The sequence below is a fragment of the Apodemus sylvaticus genome, chromosome 4 (assembly GCF_947179515.1).
Source record: "Apodemus sylvaticus chromosome 4, mApoSyl1.1, whole genome shotgun sequence".
Classification (NCBI taxonomy): domain Eukaryota; kingdom Metazoa; phylum Chordata; class Mammalia; order Rodentia; family Muridae; genus Apodemus; species Apodemus sylvaticus.
In genome coordinates, this window is record NC_067475.1 from 160811634 (window position 1) to 160830165 (window position 18532).

An 18532-nucleotide genomic window follows, 5' to 3' on the forward strand; every position below is an offset into this window, starting at 1 on the left:
TGATCAAGAAATTGGGAGTACCTCAGAAAGGTCAGCGATGTTAAAGGAAACCCTAAGATTGCATTATTCTGGAGTGGGAGATACATTGATCTATTCCAGGAAACATTGGGAAGGGAGATTGTTAATATAGTTTGAAGGAAGTGAATCATTTGTTTTTTGTTCTTTCTTTCCTTTTTACTTTTTTTTCAGATATTGATCTTAGATATTAATGTTTTACCCAATAATATGCTGCATGTATAATGGTAGTTCAAGAAGACTACAGTAAAGTTGAAAAAAATCCCTATTACCTAGTGTTTCACTTGTTTGATTATTTACTATTACAGCTGTACTTTGGAGCACATAATAGTTGTGCTTTATCATTGTGAGAGTATTAAAATTATGAATTACCCTAACTGCACTACTGGTCATAAAAAAGAACATTGCATACAATTTTATATATATATATATATATATATATATATATATATGTGTGTGTGTGTGTGTGTGTGTATATATATACACACACATATATATGTGTGTGTATATATATATACACATATATATATACAGACATATATACATATATATGCATATGTATACAGACATATATACATATAGATATATGTATACATATATATGTATACATATATACATACAATATGTAATATAATGAATAATGATGAACATGTACTCTGTTATATAATATAGTTTCTAATATTTTAGCACTAACTTCTACTTACATAAAATAGAAGTTTATGTTTGCATTATTTTGGGTACATTTTTAGGTACCTTAATATTTTGCTTCATTTATCTCTTCCTTTTCCTAGAAAGCTATATGCATTTATATTTTTCATCACTTTAATTATTTAGTTTTAATTCTGATTGCAGTACACTACTCTAGGTCTCATCCTCACGACCCCCTCTTCCCTCAGTTTAATTTTAATTTAAAATTTTATTTATGTTTTAATTTTTTTAAAGTTTGTGGGAAGTTACCAGGGGAGAGTGTAGATATAGATGGACTAGAAAATGAGTGTTACTGGGTTGCATGATGAGAAATTCACAGAGAATCAATAAAGGACTTACATTTTGAAAAGAAAAAAAAGTTAGACAACAAAAAAGGCAACAACAAAAAGAAAAGAAAGCAAGGGTACTTTTCAAAGAGTAGTTTCCAGAAATAAGGTCCACAGGAATGAAGTCATGGTGGTATTACTCACCATGGAGTAGAGTAGACCAATGAAAAGCTCCTTCAATTTAGAAAGTGTCTTAATTTGCTACTATTATGATAAAACACTGAGGAAAATTCTGGAGGACAGGTTACACTTCACAATATACTTCTAGCTACCAGTTAACTACTGAAAATGTCAGGGCAAAACCAAAGCGAGGCAGGAAGCTGGAGGCAAGAACTGATGCACAAGCTGTGTAAGAGTGCTGCCTCTTTTCCTGCACCTCCTATCTCTCTTTGTCTCAGTAATAGCTCCTGGGTGGCACCATCCTGGAGTTCTGGGACCTATAAATTCCATTGTTAATCGAGAAAATATTCCACAGACTTTCCTACACAATGGGCCAATCTGTTGTCTCAGTTTCTCAACATAGATCCCTGTTCTCACCAAATTCTTCATTAGTCATTTTTCTATTGCTTTAGTAAAACACCAGGACCAAGGCAACTCATAGAAGTAAATGTTTATTTGGGACTTAGAGATTTAGAGACATTACCATCCTTCAAATTCATGACAGAGGAGCATGGCTGCAGGAAGGTAGGGCAACCAAACAGGAAGCAGAGACCTGGTGGCTCTCATCTTAGGCAGCAAACGTGAAGCATAGAGAGTACACTCCAAATGGCACCTGACTTCTGTGACCTTACATTCTAACCTATGACATACTTCCTCCAGAGATGTCAAGTCACTAAACCACTCAAAAGATTTCACAAAGATGGTACCATATATTGAGATGCCTGGAATTAGCCAGGCATCACATTCAAAATATCACAATGAAACTCCACCTCTTCCCCAGTCCCCTGCATAAAATCACTAATTCAAGAAATCTTTGAAGTCATTACTGTGATTCACTCACAGTTATTCTGGCAGCATATCAGTTCTGAAATGTTACATTGCTTTAGTAGTTCCCCTATTCTTTGAAGTATGTATGAAATTTTAACATGATAAAGTAAGTTGCGAAGAACTTAAGCATCTCCATTTCAGACAGAGACTTAATTTCACAGGTTCATATCTGCTCAAAGTAACTGATATTTTCCTTTTAATTTTGGAATTCATTTTTTTTATCGATTTCAATTTGGTAAACTATGTAAAATTAAAGAGGACCTTGTTTTTTTCCTTGTGGTGTTACAGATCTCTGTTATACAAATCATGATTGACAACTTTGTAGATATATTTGGAGAAGATGACCCTATAGTTTGTGACAACAGTCAGAAGAGGTCAGATGACATAAAGACTACAGTAAATACTGCTGGTAAGGCAAAAGCTTTGAAATACTGATGAATTAAAGGTTTCATCTGCTTCTTCTCAAGCAGAAGTTCCTAGAGATTAAGAGAAATTAGTCATTAAACAGATGGAAGGATGATATTCTCTGATTTCATAAATTTGTAAATATCAAAGCCCTATTGTGGCCTATTATATTAAAACGTGGGAAAAGATTTTTAAACAATACTTTCATTAAATTATATATTAATATGTGTATATATACATAGGTATGCATAAAGACACACATACACACACACATACACACACACATACATACACACACACATATATTCTTTCATACATGCATGTACGACAGAGGAACTCCTTACTTAGACCCTGTACAAATTCCAGCATATTACCTGTTATATTTCTCACCTTTCTTCCCATGGTCCATAAGTCATGTAGGATATCTTGGATATGAAATTATTTTTAAAAAGTTCACTTAGAAACAATTATTCGATTTAAAAATTCATTACACATACTCCCAAGAGTGAACAATGTGCCAACAAGCTTTGCTATTCTTGGACAGAAACACACTGATGTTTAATTTCATTTGATTCGTAATCTTGCCAAATGCTTAGCATTTGGTATCAATATGAAGTTGCACAGGATCCACTACAACACCTATGTGAGGAATCTTAACAAATAACACATTCAGGAGCAGATATATTGTTAACTCAAGAAGTTTTTGTGTACAGTTCAGAAAATATACTGAAAACTAGTCTGATCTGAAGTGGGGTGAATCTATCATCAGAGAATGTTTTTCTAACTAAGACATTTCTTGACTTCATTTAGCAGGGGACAACGAAACAACTGCAACATATGACTTTCCACAAAGGAAACTTCCTCATGACTAAAGAAGGTTTCTGTCATTCTATTTCAATAAAAGAAACAACTTCAATTATACATTTACCCATATTATTTATTACAAATAGATTCACTCACTATTTATTTCAAGTTATGTATTACATATTCTTATCTATTATAATAAATTGAATTAAATTGTTATTGCTTAGACTCGAATACGCCTGATTCATGATTCTCCATAGTATTTGTAAAATGGCATTTCCAGTACTCTCCTCCACCTCTCTTACTCAGGCACCTATATTCATGCAACAGATCCACTAGAATCACTTTATTAATTTTTTTCTTCCAAACTACAATCAAAACGGCATTTTAAGTCCTGCACAATAATTTTGTTAATAGTAATTATTGTCCTAGTTCTGTGAAAATGTACTCTACTAAATTATTTACATTAGGAAAATAGCTCATTTTTTTGAGGGCTCAAGATATCAACATACAGCAGTTCTAATGTCAGGAGGTTGTAGCTAGTGAAGTCGTTCACCTAATTCAGAAGCAGAGGACAATAAATATTAATATTCAGTAAGGTTTTTCTTTTTAAACATCCCAGGAACCATGAAAGGAATAGTAGAACCTAGTTATACTATTGGTTTGGCCACCAGTTACTTAAGCATAGACAGAATCTAAGGACCATAAATACACCCTCAGTGTCATGTCCAGAATCTTTTTTCAGAGAGAATTCTAAATAGAATTCCATTAATGATCAGCATTAATCATCACACATGATAAGATTAAAGGTGAATCATGGCTTCAAAAAACATAGGAATGGTCAAAGGTTTTAGTGATCAGAGAAATGAGCAGAGTCTGAAGTAAAGGCCACCCAGAGACTGCCTTACCTGGGGATTCATCCTACAAACAGTCACCAAACCCCGACACTACAACAAGAAGCATGTACCAAAAGGAGCATGCCATGGCTGTCTCCAGATGGGCCCTGACAGAGCTCTATAAATACAGAGGCAGAAACTAGCAACCAACTATTGGACTGGGCTTGGGGTCACCAGTGGGAGGATCTGGAGGGTAGTCCGGAGTACCTGAAGGGGTTACAGCCCCATGGGAATAAGAATGACTTCAGACACTCAGACACCCCAAGACTCCCAGGGACTGAACCATCAGGATCAGTGGGAGGAGTGGTCTTTGGTCAGGTAAAGGCTCAATAGAGGCCCCGACAAAAGGAAACAGACAGGGGTGGGGGGTGGGGGTGAGGTGGGAATGTGTCAGGTAGAGGGGCATACACATGGAGGCAAGTGATGGGAGGAGGGGTAGGGAATCTTTGGGGAGGGGGGCTTTCAGGAGGGGGGAATTGGGAAAGGTTTTACCATTGGCAATGTAAATGAAGATACTCAATAGAAAAATAGATATTGAGAGAAAACAAAAACCAACAAAACAACAACAACAAAATGACCCCAGGATCCCACTTTACACCAATCAGATTGACTACATTCAAAAACCTCAGATGACAACCAGTGTTGTTGAGGATATGTAGAAAGAGGAACACTCCGCCATTGCTGGTGGAGTTGCAACCTGTTACAACCATTCTGGAAATCATTCTGGTGTTTATTTTGAAAAATGGAAATAGATCTACCTGATGACCTAGCAATACCACTCTTGAGAATATACCCAAATGATGCCTACCATGCCACAGAGGCACGTGTTCCACTATGTTCATAGCAACCTTGTGCTGCTAGGTATCTTAGATACCTAGAAGCTGGAAACAACCCAGATGTCCCACAACAAATCGATACAGAAAATGTTCATTTACACAACGGAATACTACTCAGCTGTTAAGCATGAGGACATCCTGAATTTTTCAAGCAAATGGAAGGAATTAGAAAATATTCTGAGTAAGGTATTCGGACACAAAAGGACACACTAATGTTCTCACTAATAAGCGGATATTAGCCAAAAAATGCATAATACCCAACATACAGTCCACAGACCTCAAAAAAGGTCAACAAGCTGAAGTGCACAAGTGAGGACAACTCAGTCCCACTTGGGAGGGAGAAGAAAGCAATCACAAGTGGGGAAGAAGGGTGGGACCTGGGAAGGAAAGTGGACAGTGGTCAGGGGAGTCATGGGAGAGGGGAACCTGATCTAGGATGGGGAGAAGGAAAAGGACTGAAGCCCTGAGGGCCAGCACAAAGAATGTAAACAAGCAACCTTGGAAAGTAGAAGGTTAGGGGGCAGACCCTCCAGAATGTACCAGAGTCCTGGGAGGTGAGCAACTATCAGGCACTAAAGGGAGCAACCTTAGATGCCTGACAGTGGGGAGAGGGAACATAGCCCACCTCCAGCAGGAAGAAAGATAGGGCATCAAATGAGGGAGGGGCATCCCACAGTCACAACTCTGATCTGTAATTGTTCCTCTCTGAAACAACTGCAGAGATAGAAATGGAAAGGAGCCTGAGGAAAAGAGCCAGAGATAGGCCCAAAGTGAGGTCTAGCTCAAGCGGAGGCTCTAAGGTCTGACACTATTACTGAGGCTATGGAGAGTTCACAATAAGGGACCTATCTTGACTGCCCTCTGAATGATCCAACAAGCAGCTGAAAGAGTCAGATACAGACATTTGCACCCAACTAATGGACAGAAGCACCTGACTCCTGTTGTTGAATTAGGGAAGGATGAAAGCAGCTAAGGAAGGAGACCCAGTAGGACGACCAGCACTCTCAATCTGGACCTCTCAGATCTCTTAAACACTGAACCACCAAATAGGCAGCATACACCAGCTGACATGAGGCCCCCAACACACTTACAAAAGAAACCTCCAGGTCTGTATTCATTCAGAGATGATGCACCTAACCCTCAAGAGACTCTAGGGCCCAGGGAGTTTAGAGGTCAGGTGGGCTGGAGGATGAGGACATCCATGTGGAGACAGCAGGGTGGGGAGGAGATATGGGATGTGGAAAGTTCTGAGAGTGGATGAGATGGGGGGATAAAATATTAAGTTTTAAAAAATACATAAATAAATGTATAAATTATTTAGAATGCTACGGAAGGAATTGAGCTGATCTAGTAAATTAGTGTGATAAATTTTCAAGTCTACAGCCTCACTACTTCCATAAATCTGACTTAAATTTCTAGCCCCAGCCATGGGAGGTTGAGTGCCTTTTGCCAAAGAAATCTTACAGCAATATGTCTAAATTCAACTGATTCTAGCGGTTTATGACTTAGCAACGTCTACGTTGAAAATGAGTTTCTATGGTACATAAAATATTAGACATGTTGACGTGTTAGGGAAGCAATTGACAGGAGTATTCTGCTTCTAACACCTATGAAGTGTGACAATAACCCGTACAGCCACATATCAGAATAGATGCAGTAAGTGTACTTACATGTCAGTAGTATTCAAGAAGTTTTTTTTGTAAGTGTAATTTAATTAATTTTTTGATATATTTTTTGTTTACATTTCAAATTATTTCCCCTTTCCTGGATCTCCCCTCTCAAAAAGTCCCATAAGCCCTCTTCCCGCCCCTTGTTACCTCATGAACCCCTTCCTGCTCCCCTTTCCTGGTATTCCCCTAAACTGCTGCACTGAGCCTTTCTAGGACTAGGGGCCTCTCCTTCCTTCTTCTTGGGCATCATTTGATATGTGAATTGTTTCTTGGGTATTCTGATCTTCTAGGCTAATAGCTGCTTATCAGCGAGTTCATACCACTGTGAGGTCAAGAACATTTGATTGGACTTAAGTTTATTTTCTTTACCTCACAATTGAACAGTTTTGGGTCTTTCATTGGTTTCTCTGAAAAAAAATTTTAGTCTGTAGACTCTAAGAAGCCTGTTCTTTTCTACACTTGATCTTAGCCAAAAGGCCGAGAAGCAATAAACCTGTTCTTTTCTACTGAGATAAAGAAATGGACTGAGCCCAGATGTGAGAGAAGGTGTGCATGTGTGTGGGGGGGAGGGGTGGGGCGTGCGTGCATGTGGGCGTGTCGGGTGGGGAGGAGCTGAGGAGTAGAGGGAGGGAAAACTATCAGAATATGTTGTATTACAAAAGAATCTACTTAATAAAAAGCAGGAGGAAGAAAATATTCATCAGAAAAAAAGGAATAAAAAGACCTAATTATTAAACCTCAAACTTTAATAGCAAGAAAATAAAATAGAATCATATTTTATACTTATTTTTTCTGTTTTTATGGTGAAGATGTAGAGGATAGAATGAATTCATTTAAGGAATGTATTTTATCCTTGACTATGATTCTGAACTAAGCATCATTGTGATGAGAAGTATAATATACTAATCTACAATACTGACTGACTTTCCTGTAGATGAAGCTTTCTGACTCTGTTCAGTAAAGCATATTTATTTTTAAAGTGTCCTGTGATTTTTGCATGTTGGTCTCTACGGTTCATAGGGTTAATGAAGCTGAATTTTCACATATACCTTTGATAGGTTAAAAAAGAATCATGTATTGAGAATATTTGAGAATGTGTATGAATTTCAAAATGTTTTGTAGAAAATTACTTCTCTTCTTGGATAGATATTATTACTGATATCTATCTGTCTATCATTTCATCTATCTATTTAGCTATTAACATATACTTTTCTGAGAATCTGTTATTTAATAAAAATGCCTATGGTTCAACAATTATTAAACGAACATGATTTTAAAACCAAAAGACTGAAGAGGATGAAATGCACTTGTCACTTTGTCAGTTATAGCATAAGCTCTTGAATCTTGACTTCACAATGGCCTGTCACCCTGACTGCTAATGAATCCTCAGACTTCAGTGGTTGGTTTACCAACTGCAGTCTTCAGTTTGTTATATAGTGCCTAGAAGGAAAGCGATAATTTCATATGCATTGATTTGCTCTCAATTCCAGGCTCCACTGTAAAGGTATGTATATAGAAAGCAATTGTTAGCATAGCACAGGAGATGGAGAGGTTTGGAGAGGTGCAGGAATCTAGGTGGAGACTTTAAAATGTACAAGAATGTTTACTTTCCAGAATCAATGTTGATATCCTCATAGGAGCCACAGGAAAGACACACGGAACTGTCACCTGTGTCTGGACAAGATCAACTTCATGACTAATTTTTGAATGCTGGAGTGTTTGCTTGTTTGTACATGTGATTGTTTTTCTGCATTGAGAGTTATCTAGCTTATTATAATAGTTTTGACAGCTCAGCTGAACATCAGGATCATGAAAGCAGAGGTCTTTGGCTTGAGTTGTGGAGATTCATGCAACTACACTTTCAAATGCTAATATACTCCAGCTACTCATTTCTAAGTTTTCACCATTCAAGACAGTTTGGGGAAGGGACAAACATACGAAAAAGAAATTTCTGAAGGAAACTGACATATAGGACAATATAGGAAAGGCCAGGGTGTTCACAGGTATGAAAAGAAGTCTAGAATTTTTAATGATGTTTAATTTTTTAATTTCTTACTAAGTTTCCCATTAGCATATCATTTATGTTCAAAGTTACAATTAGTTTTTAATATCACATTCTTCCTTATTTTGAATTTCATACATGTATACAGTGTATTAAATCATCAGTATAAATGTTGCTATAATATTCCTCAGATCTTCTCTTTCAACATTATTTACTGTTTTTTTACTATCATAAACCTTTTAAAATTTAACATGAACATTGTTATGATAACTTATCCACTGAGTACTTGTTCTGTTAGGTGGAGACCTGTACAAGGAGTATCTTATTTTTTCAACTATATGGAAACCCTTGTGAAGAAAGACATTGGAGGAATACATCAAAACTTGCTGTGCCAAAGCAACATAGAACTCACAAGTGGCAGGAAAAGGAATGAGAGACATCAATCTTTATTTAATGATGCATTGGTTGTGTCTAGTAATCTGTTATTCTGTGCAACATGTATTCCTTACTATGAGAGGCTACACTTTAATTAGGCATTTTGTACAAAACTAAAATATTCTTTTCTTTTCTTTTTTTAAGTTTATACTTACTTCATTACTTACTGATTGTAACTTTCTTTTCCTCTACTGTGTTTGGGGTTTGGCAGACACTCCCCTTTACATTCCTCAACTCATTTTGAGAAAAGTTTCAAACACAGTTTAAAAAAATGAATTATTTACGGTGCCATCCTTCTAGTTGAATTTGGGAACGAATAACAACTTGAAAAGGAGGCAGATTCTGCTTATTCTCTTTTGTTGTAGATGTTAACTAGATATATTCTTTATTTATATTTCAAATATTATCTTCTTTCCTGCCCCCCACCCCCGTGAAAATCCCATGAGCTATCTTAGCTCTCCCTGTTCCCCAATCAAACCCCTCCTGCTTCCTTGTCCTGGTAGTCCCCTACACTGCAGCACAGAACATTTATGGGCCTGTCTTCCCTTTGATGTCCAACAAGGCCATCCTCTGCTGCCTATGCTTCTGGAGTCATGGGTAACTTCATGTGTACTCTTTGGTTGATGGTTTTGTCCCTGGGAGCTCTGGGAGTGCTGGGTGGTTAAGAATTAGTCTGGGAAGAATAATGATTTTGGCTGACCAGATGCCCCAGGGTTCCCAGGGACTGAGCCATCAACCACAGGTTACACATGGTTCCAGCCAAAAGAGTGGCAGAGGAATGCCTTGTTGGGCTTCAGTAGGAGGACAGGTCTCTGTTCCTATAAATGTCCAACAGATGCCCCAGCATGGGAAAATCGAGGGGGGAGGGTAGGTGGTAGTGTGTTGGGTGGGGGACATATTCTTGGAGGCAGGGGGTGGGAGGATGGGTTGGGGTATTTCGAGGAGGGGAGGAAACTGGGAAAGGGTATAACATTTAAAATGTAAATGAGGAATATATTCAATAAAAAGTGCAAAAAAATTCCAAAAAAAAAACCAATACAAAAAGAAAAGGAGGCAGATGTGCCATATCCCATTCCCTGCTCTCCCTTGTCCCTGTGTGTGTATGTGTGTGTCTGTGTGTGTTGGCTTGTTCCAATTCAATTATAATTATGTTTCTATTTATTTTATTTATTTGCCCTTTCTTTCTCCCTTTCCTTCCTTCTTTCTCTCTTTCATTCTTTTATTCTTTCTTTCTTTTGTTCTTTCTTTCTTTTTCTTTTTTTTTCATTTATTTATTTACATTGCAAATGATTTCCCCTTTTCTGGGTCCCCACTCCCCGAAAGTCCCATAAGCCCTCTTCTGTCCCCCTATTCTTCCATCTACCCCTTCCCACTTCCCTGTTCAGGAATTCCCCTATACTCTTGCACTGAGTCTTTCCAGAACCAGGGCTCACTCCTCCATTCTTTTTGGACATCATTTAATTTGTGGATTATGTCCTGGGTATTCAAAGTTTCTAGGCTAATATCCACTTATCAGTGAGTGCATACCATGATTGATCTTTTGAGACTGGGTTACCTCACTTAGTATGATGTTCTCCAGCTCCATCCATTTGTCTAAGAATTTCATGAATTCATTGTTTCTAATGGCTGAATAGTACTCCATTGTGTAAATATACCACATTTTTTGTATCCATTCCTCCGTTGAAGGACATCTAGGTTCTTTCCAGCTTCTGGCTACTACAAATAGGGCTGCTATGAACATAGTGGAGCATGTGTCCTTATTGCATGCTGAAGAATCCTCTGGATATATGCCCAGTAGTGGTTTTGTCATGGTTTCTCCATCTACAGTGATTGAGAGTTTCGCTGGGTATAGTAATCTTGGCTGGCATTTTTCTTCTCTTAGAGTCTGCATGAGATCTGCCCAGGATCTTCTAGCTTTCATGGTCTCTGGTGAGAAATCTGGTGTAATTCTGATAGGTCTTCCTTTATATGTTACTTGCCCTTTTTCTCTTACTGCCCTAAGTATTCTTTCTTTCTTTAGTACATTTGGGGTTTTGATTATTATGTGACGGGAGTTATTTCTGTTCTGGTCCAGTCTGTTTGGAGTTCTGTAGGCTTCTTGTATATTCATGGGCATCTCTCTCTTTAGGTTAGGGAAGTTTTCTTCCATAATATTGTTGAAGATATTTGCTGGCCCTTTAAGTTGTAGATCTTCACACTCATCAATACCTATGATCCTTAGATTTGGCTTTCTCATTGTGTCCTGGATTTCCTGGATATTTTTGGGTTACAAGCTTTTTGCATTTTGCATTTTCTTTAACTGTTGAGTCCATGATTTCTATGGTATCTTCGGCATCTGAGATTCTTTCTTCTATCTCTTGTATTCTGTTGTTGATATTTGCATCTATGGTCCCTGATTTCTTCCCAAGGTTTTCTATCTCCAAAGTTGTCTCCCTTTGTGCTTTCTTAGTTGTTTCTACTTCTGTTTTTAGATCCTGAAAATTTTTGCTCAGTTCTGTCATTTGCTTGTTTGTGTTTTCCTCTAATTCTTTAAGCGATTTTTGTGTTTCCTCTTTCATGACTTCTGCCTGTTGATCAAGGTTCTCCTGTATTTCTTTAAGTGATTTTTGCGTTTCTTCCTTATTGGCTTTTGTATTCTCCTGAATTTCTTTCAATGATTTTTGTGTTTCCCTTGTAAGGGCTTCTAATTTTTGATCCATTTTCTCCTGAATTTCTTTAAGTATGTTCTTCATGTGTTCCTGTACTAGCATAATGACTAGTGATTTTAAATCCAAATCTTGTTTTTCTGGTGTGTTGGGGTATCCAGGACTTGCTAATGTTGGAGAATTGGGTTCAGATGCTGCCATAATGCCTTGGTTTCTGTTAGTAATGTTCCTACATTTGCCTTTAGCTATCTGGTCTCCCAGGAGTTAGATGGTCTTATTGTCACTGGCTGGAGCTTCAACCTACTGTGGATCTTTAAGGTTATTTCTGCAACACTGGATGACTGGGTTTCTTCTGGCACAGATTACTGATATGCTGGCTTCCTCTTTTGTGCCTTTGGAGCCCTTCTCAATCTTGGCTCAAGCAATGCTATACTTAGGTTGTCAAGGTCAACCAGGTGTTCTCTGTCTGCTCTATTATGGAGGGAAGAAGTTGTGGTGGGGGTCACTCCCTCTGTTGATTCTCACATAGGACCCAGGTCCTATGATGGACTGGCTTGCAGATGAACCGCCTATGTGCTCAGTTCCTGAGTGCAGGCAGACCCCTGGTGGTTTGCACCACCAGAAATCTAAAGCTCAGGGTGTTACAGTACCTAGTGATCCTTTTGTGTCCCTGCAGACAGCAAATATGGCAGTGGGGCTTCTCTCCTTCCACAGCTTCCTGGGCAGGACACGGGCCCCGAGCCCGGCGGGCTGGTAGACAAAAGCCGCCTATGTGCTCAGTTCCTGAGTGGAGGCAGACCCCTTGCAGTTTGCACCACCAGAAATCTAAGGCTCAGGATGTTACAGTACCTAGTGATCCTTTTGTGTCCCTGCAGACAGCATATATGGCTGCAGGGCTTCTCTCCTTCCACAGCTTCCTGAGCCCGGTGGGCTGGCAGACAAAAGCCGCCTATGTGCTCAGTTCCTGAGTGCAGGCAGACCCCTGACGGTTTGCACCCCCAGAAATCTAAGGCTCCTTTTCTTTCATTCTTACCTCCTTCCTTCTTTGCTTTCCTACCTCCCTCCTTCTGTCCATCTTTCTCTCTCTGTCTCTCTTTCTCTGTCTCTCTTTCTCTCTGTCTCTCTCTCTATGTCTCTCTGTCTCTCTATCTCTCTGTCTCCCTGTTTAACCCCCCCCCCTCCATCTCTTTCACACTTTCTTTCAAGAAAGGACTGATCTCTCTATGGGGAACAACTGTGATCTCCTGACAGTTCCAGGTAAGCCAGAACTACATCATCATCACCATCATTTTACATTTGTATCTTCTCACCAAAAATAAAGGAAAGGGGAGTCAACTTGGCTAGCAGATAAAATTGATAAAATTAAATCATTAAAAACTCAAGTATGAAATTTCATCAGAAAGCTGAAAATGGCCATCTTGTGGAACATCATGAAAGTAGCTTCTCCACCACCCTAACCTGACCTTAACACCACTTCTGCTTATTTCCAGCTCCTGAGTGCAGGAGTTACTGAGTTTAGGCAGTACAGAGTTTAGCATGGCAGGCAGGGACACACCTGGGGTCTGAAGACATGCAAGATCAACTGTCAGATTTAAGACAGAAAAAAAGAAAGGAGAAAAAGACTGATCAAGGAATCAATAACTTTCAAATGGGCTTGGGTATTGGTAGTGGGAAAGGAGTTTCCATCCTTGGTGGTTAAAAGACACAGCCACATTGGAAAGTTTAAACTTTACATGTCCTGTTCACCTCTGAGACCTCAATATGGTGGCCAGGAAAATAGGCCTCTGAGCTGGCATAGTGGCACAAGCCTTTAATCCCAGAAGACACAGGCAGATCTCGAACTGGAGACTAGCCTGCCACATATAGTGAGTCCCAGACTGGCCAGGGATATACAATGAGACCCTGTCCTTGAAAAATAAAAAACAAGAAAAGGAAAAAAAAAAACTCCCACAAACCAAAAAAACACAAATCGTGCCTCTGATATCCAATCTGGGCAGCAGATCTGATTGTCAATCTGGGCAGCCAGGCTTCTGCATCTCCTCCTCCCTAACCTCACAAGGAGGCTGCACTTGTGAACTCTTCTTCTCATCAGTGCCAGATGGAGCAGCACAGGCCTATTTATATGAGACAGGAAACACCCTTCACCCATGCCTTTGACTGGACACCCGGCACTGATTGACTGAGTCTGTCGTACCCTATGTTAAAGACTGGTTCTTTTTCTTGCCTTCTCTCCTTTATAGAGGTCAGGCCAGCATCCTACTCTTGGGTGTTACCTGCTTCCTCTCCCTCTCTTCCTGAAACCCTTGCATTAATTCATCCAATGATCTTTCAGTATATCTCAACTTTTCTAAAAACTGGATGGACAAAATAGTGCTTCATGAGCAAACGATCACCTCTTGATGAACAACTGATTGCTCCTAATCTACTGTTGGGCAAGTGTCCCAGATAGACATGCAACTGTGTTGATAACAAAATGAATTCTAGCAGGAATGAAGACATTTATCCTGAGTGTGAAGAAGCTGAAGGTTCTGTTTAGGTCAAAGGTCAAAGCTGGCTCAGGGTAAAATCATAGGCAACATGAATTCTCTGGGATATCTCGAGGAACTAAAAGGATATTAGCCCCCCACTAAAGAACAGAGATAGTAATAACAGAGAGAGGTCACTGCCTCTCTCCTGAAGCTTCCAGAAAGACACTGTGATACTTGAGTCAAGGACCTGTATCTAGAAATTAGGAGTATGGCTTAATAGTTAAAAGCCCAAGTTCTAGGGACAAATAGTTTAGGTATGAATTTCAGCTCCTTTGTTTTCTGGTTATGTGAACTAAAGAAAATTATTTAATATTTCTATGCAACCTTTTCCTTATTTGTAAAATGGGAGTTTATAATAGAGTAATAAAAAATATGTGATTTCAGTGTTGAAGGAATTACATTTTGGAAGATGCTTACAACACTTAAGTTTTATACAGTAAGCCCTAGAAACTGGTTATTTCACTATTACTAGTAATTCATTTAAAGAGACACTTTCTTAGTGTGGGGAAAGCACTAGCCTTGATTTCAGAGACTGCCAAAATATCACAACAGAAACATTGATTTTTGAATACTCTACTGAAAAAGAATACTGCGCTTCAAACCAAGGATGTCAGTAGTCTTTATTAGGTTAAATTATCGTAATCATGTACAACAAAAACGATTTTAAGTTTGAACAAAAAAGAGACAAGAGTTATTTAGGCTACTACAGATTACAAAGCAGGATATTCAAAGGGCTGTTTGGAGCCAGGCAGATGGTGGGCACCTGCAGTCCTAGCTCCTTGGAATATGCTGAGGTATTAAGCCCAGGAGTTTAGAGACCTGCCTGAGCAACATAGTGAGACTGTAATGGGATCTGTTGCCCTCTGCTGTTAGTTTGAATGAAGCTCACATACATGAAATCAATAAATAAACCTTTAAAAAATCTATTCTCTCTGTACTCTAATTTTAAGGGGGTTGTTAATGCCTTGCTGGCGAGTTGGAGACATTCCAGATTAGTTTGCAAATTTAGCTGTCAGAGGTCACTGTTAATGTATAAACAATGACAGTCTGCATGGCTGCAAAGGTCAGTGAATGTTGTTTAAATGATATACATTGCTTCTCTTACTGCTACTAATATCAGAATTTTCTAAATATGGACAGATAGCTTTTAGTTTTTTGTTTTGGATATTTGGTTAATATGTTTTGTCCCTGTCTCTCTGAAATTTGATTTTATATCATTTACAAAATGTTTTGTTATAATTATATAAGGTAAAAATCTTTTTTTTCTGGAAAAAAAACCAGCTTAGGAGAGATGTGACATAGCATAGGAATTATTGTTATTATTATTATTATTGACTGTATGAGTCAATTTCTATAATTAGTTCTGACTTATCTATGCACCTCATCTAATCACCAATCACATTAGTTCATTTCTTTCAAGAATCCATACTAATGAAAATAATAGTTATGTGATATTTGAGCTGAGTTTTATGAGAAAATGAGTCAATATCCTTGCTACTTTCCCCTATTAAGCAACAACAAAACACAGATGTTAACCCTGCCTTTAACCACTTCCCCACTGGATTTCTGAGGCAGGGAGGGAAGACCTTTAAACCCCACTCCCATCCCCAAACAAGTTGACAAAGACAGAACTGGGAAGAAACTGGAGGTTTTTGACACCAGCCTTCCTTCACTTCTTGGAGCTCTGGATTTCAGAGCCTAAAGGATGCTGTGGTCCCATCCTCCCAGCGGATGTGGCCCAGTCTGGACTCAATGGAGCTTCAGGTCATTTTTTTCCAATGTGAGCTCCTAGGTTGGAGCTCTGGATCACTGAGGTCCAGAGGATGCTGTGGCCCAGGATTCCAAGGCAATGTTGCCCGGCTTGGGCTCACTAGAGCTTCAGAACCTTTTTGTTTTTGTTTTACTTCAGGAGCCACTCAGTTCCTGTGGCTGGGGATCTGAATTTCTGAATATGAAAGGATGCTATGATCCCAGTTTCCAAGAGAAGTGGCCCATCCTGTTGGTGTCTCTGAAGCTTGGAGTCTTACAACAACAACAACAACAACAATAATGTTGGATTTGATGTTGGAGAGGTCAATGTACAATAAATTCACAGAATAAGAAATTTAAAATGATCAGAATACACACATATAATACACAGTGCCTGATTGTCACAAGCCACACCAGAGAATTCACTCATCCAAGTAAGTAAACACAGGAAACAGGAATCATAGCAAATGGAGCTTCAGGAACTGTGAGCCGTGAGCCATAGGGCAGAAAAACAGGTGGCCAGAAAAGCCAACAGCATTGAAGGGTCCTGTTCTTTAATGTCACCAACCAAAGAACAGTATGTTAATATATATCTGCATGCCAGGCGTTCCCTCTTTCTCCATGTTCGTTGTCACCTGGACTGAGTGAATGGTGGAGCTAAGGGCAAGGAGAGCACTTGTGTGTGCTGAAGATTCCTGTTTCTCCTCCATGACAGGTCCACTTGGTGTTTCTTTCACTGAGTTCCCAAATTTCCACAGGTCCTCGATTTGTGTGTCTCTGTTTGTCTGCCATGTAAATCCTAAGTGCACTACTTTGCCCTTTTCACGGCATTGCTGTCTGGGGTTAAGCCAGCAAGTTTTTGTTGTTGTTGTTATTTGATGCCTTTTTGTTTCTGAGCCTCCATCATTTGCTGCGTGGAGAAGTGCAGTTCTCAAAATTTTTTGCTCTTTTTTTGGTGGGGGGAGGAGGCTCTTTGTCCTGCTTTTTCTGTTGTTCTTGGTTTGGTTGCTTGAATTGTTCACTTTTGAGTCCCAGCTTGCTCATTTTGTCCACAGAAGATCCAGCTTGTTGTTCCCTATAGCATCTGCCACTCTCCGTTTCTGTGGACTGATGTGGTGTTCTTGTACTCTCTTCTGGCTGGGACCTACACCATGCCATTTGAGAAATGGACACTCATGGGGAATAGTCATTCATTGCAAGTGGTGGCCACACTCCTCGTTCTGCCAGCAGGCCCCTGCCTCTCCTCCCTGTCAATGTTAATGGTGTGTAGAAGGCTGGGGTGTGGCTATTCAGCCCAAAGACTGTGATCCTCTATATATCTTAAGGTGGTTCATGGGGTCCCTGTGGACATCACGTTCTCTGTTATCCTCATGCAGTTCACTCAGTTCCTGTGTTCCATTTAAACCTCTTCCCCAAGCCTGGAAGTGTGGTTGATTGATCCATTGTGGCACATGCCCTTCCCATCCAGTTCATGTGTGTGCCATGCTTGCAGTCCTCTGGATGCTCAATTGTACCCAGCAGTCAAAAACAGGCCACTGATGATCTATGACTCTTATCAACCTAAGACAGAGGCATGAACTGAAATGCCTTATTTGTTTATTAATAAACACTAATATGGCTGTGTTTGCTTAAATAACACAAGTAATCTGCTAGTGTCCTCTGGGATGGGTAAGAGAGAGTATAGACACAGTGGTAAGCCAGATGCAGCAACCAACCACCATAATTCCCAGGAAGGACCATAGAGGATAAGTCAATCCAGTGCCCCAGTCCAGCTAATTTTTAATAAATAAATAGGGAGGAATTGAGCCTTTCCTCCAGCCTTGAGCAGGGTAATTCAGACCTTGTTTTGCCACAGTTGCCTACCTAGGGTGGAGCCTTCAGAACTAGGAGAAGTCTATTGTTCTTACAGATCTGCAGCTTCCTGCAAGGAGCCAGCTACCCACTGAGCAGCTGAGCCTGTTTTCCTGACCAGATTCTGGCATATTGGGGGATGGGTTTCTCCCCTTTAAATTCAGAGTTATCCATTAAACATTGGGCCTTGATCAGAACATTGTCGGGGCTTCACGATTCTCTTTCTAGACCGTTCACTTTCAGCACCCCCTGTCCCCTGCTCTCCTTCCAGGTGTACCCAGTTTGACCAAGGCTGTGGGATGGCAAACACTCCTAGAGCACATTTCTTGGTTCTGTGTGAAAAGCTTGAGGGATGTGAAAAGAAAGGACAACAGCTCTACCTGTGAGATATATCCTCAAATCTTGAGGGAGGAGGCATGGGCCACAATAAACTAAAAAGCAAATGCTCACCCCACTGAAGACAGGAGTGGAGTGGGGATTCCCATGGCCAAAACTACTGCAGAAGATGTTTAGAGCATGCCTTGGGGTGGGACTGTGCATCCATATAATCCCCTTCAGAGCATAGCAGGCCGCATCAACTCAGAAGTGAGCACCTTGATGGTCAAAGCCTGAAATGCTCCCTTAGCATCGGAAGGTTCTCAGATACCTAAAGAATGCAACTTTTTCTCATTGAGG

At 39.7% G+C, this 18532-nt stretch overlaps 1 protein-coding gene and 1 pseudogene across 11 annotated transcripts in view; one reads left to right on the top strand and one right to left on the bottom strand.

Annotated features, from left to right (window-relative positions):
• The window catches only part of LOC127683533 (rho GTPase-activating protein 20-like), a 429795-nt gene that overhangs the window by 15939 nt on the left and 395324 nt on the right, over positions 1 to 18532 (top strand). The window lies entirely within an intron of this gene.
• On the bottom strand, positions 7045 to 7136 carry LOC127683981 (uncharacterized; annotated as a pseudogene).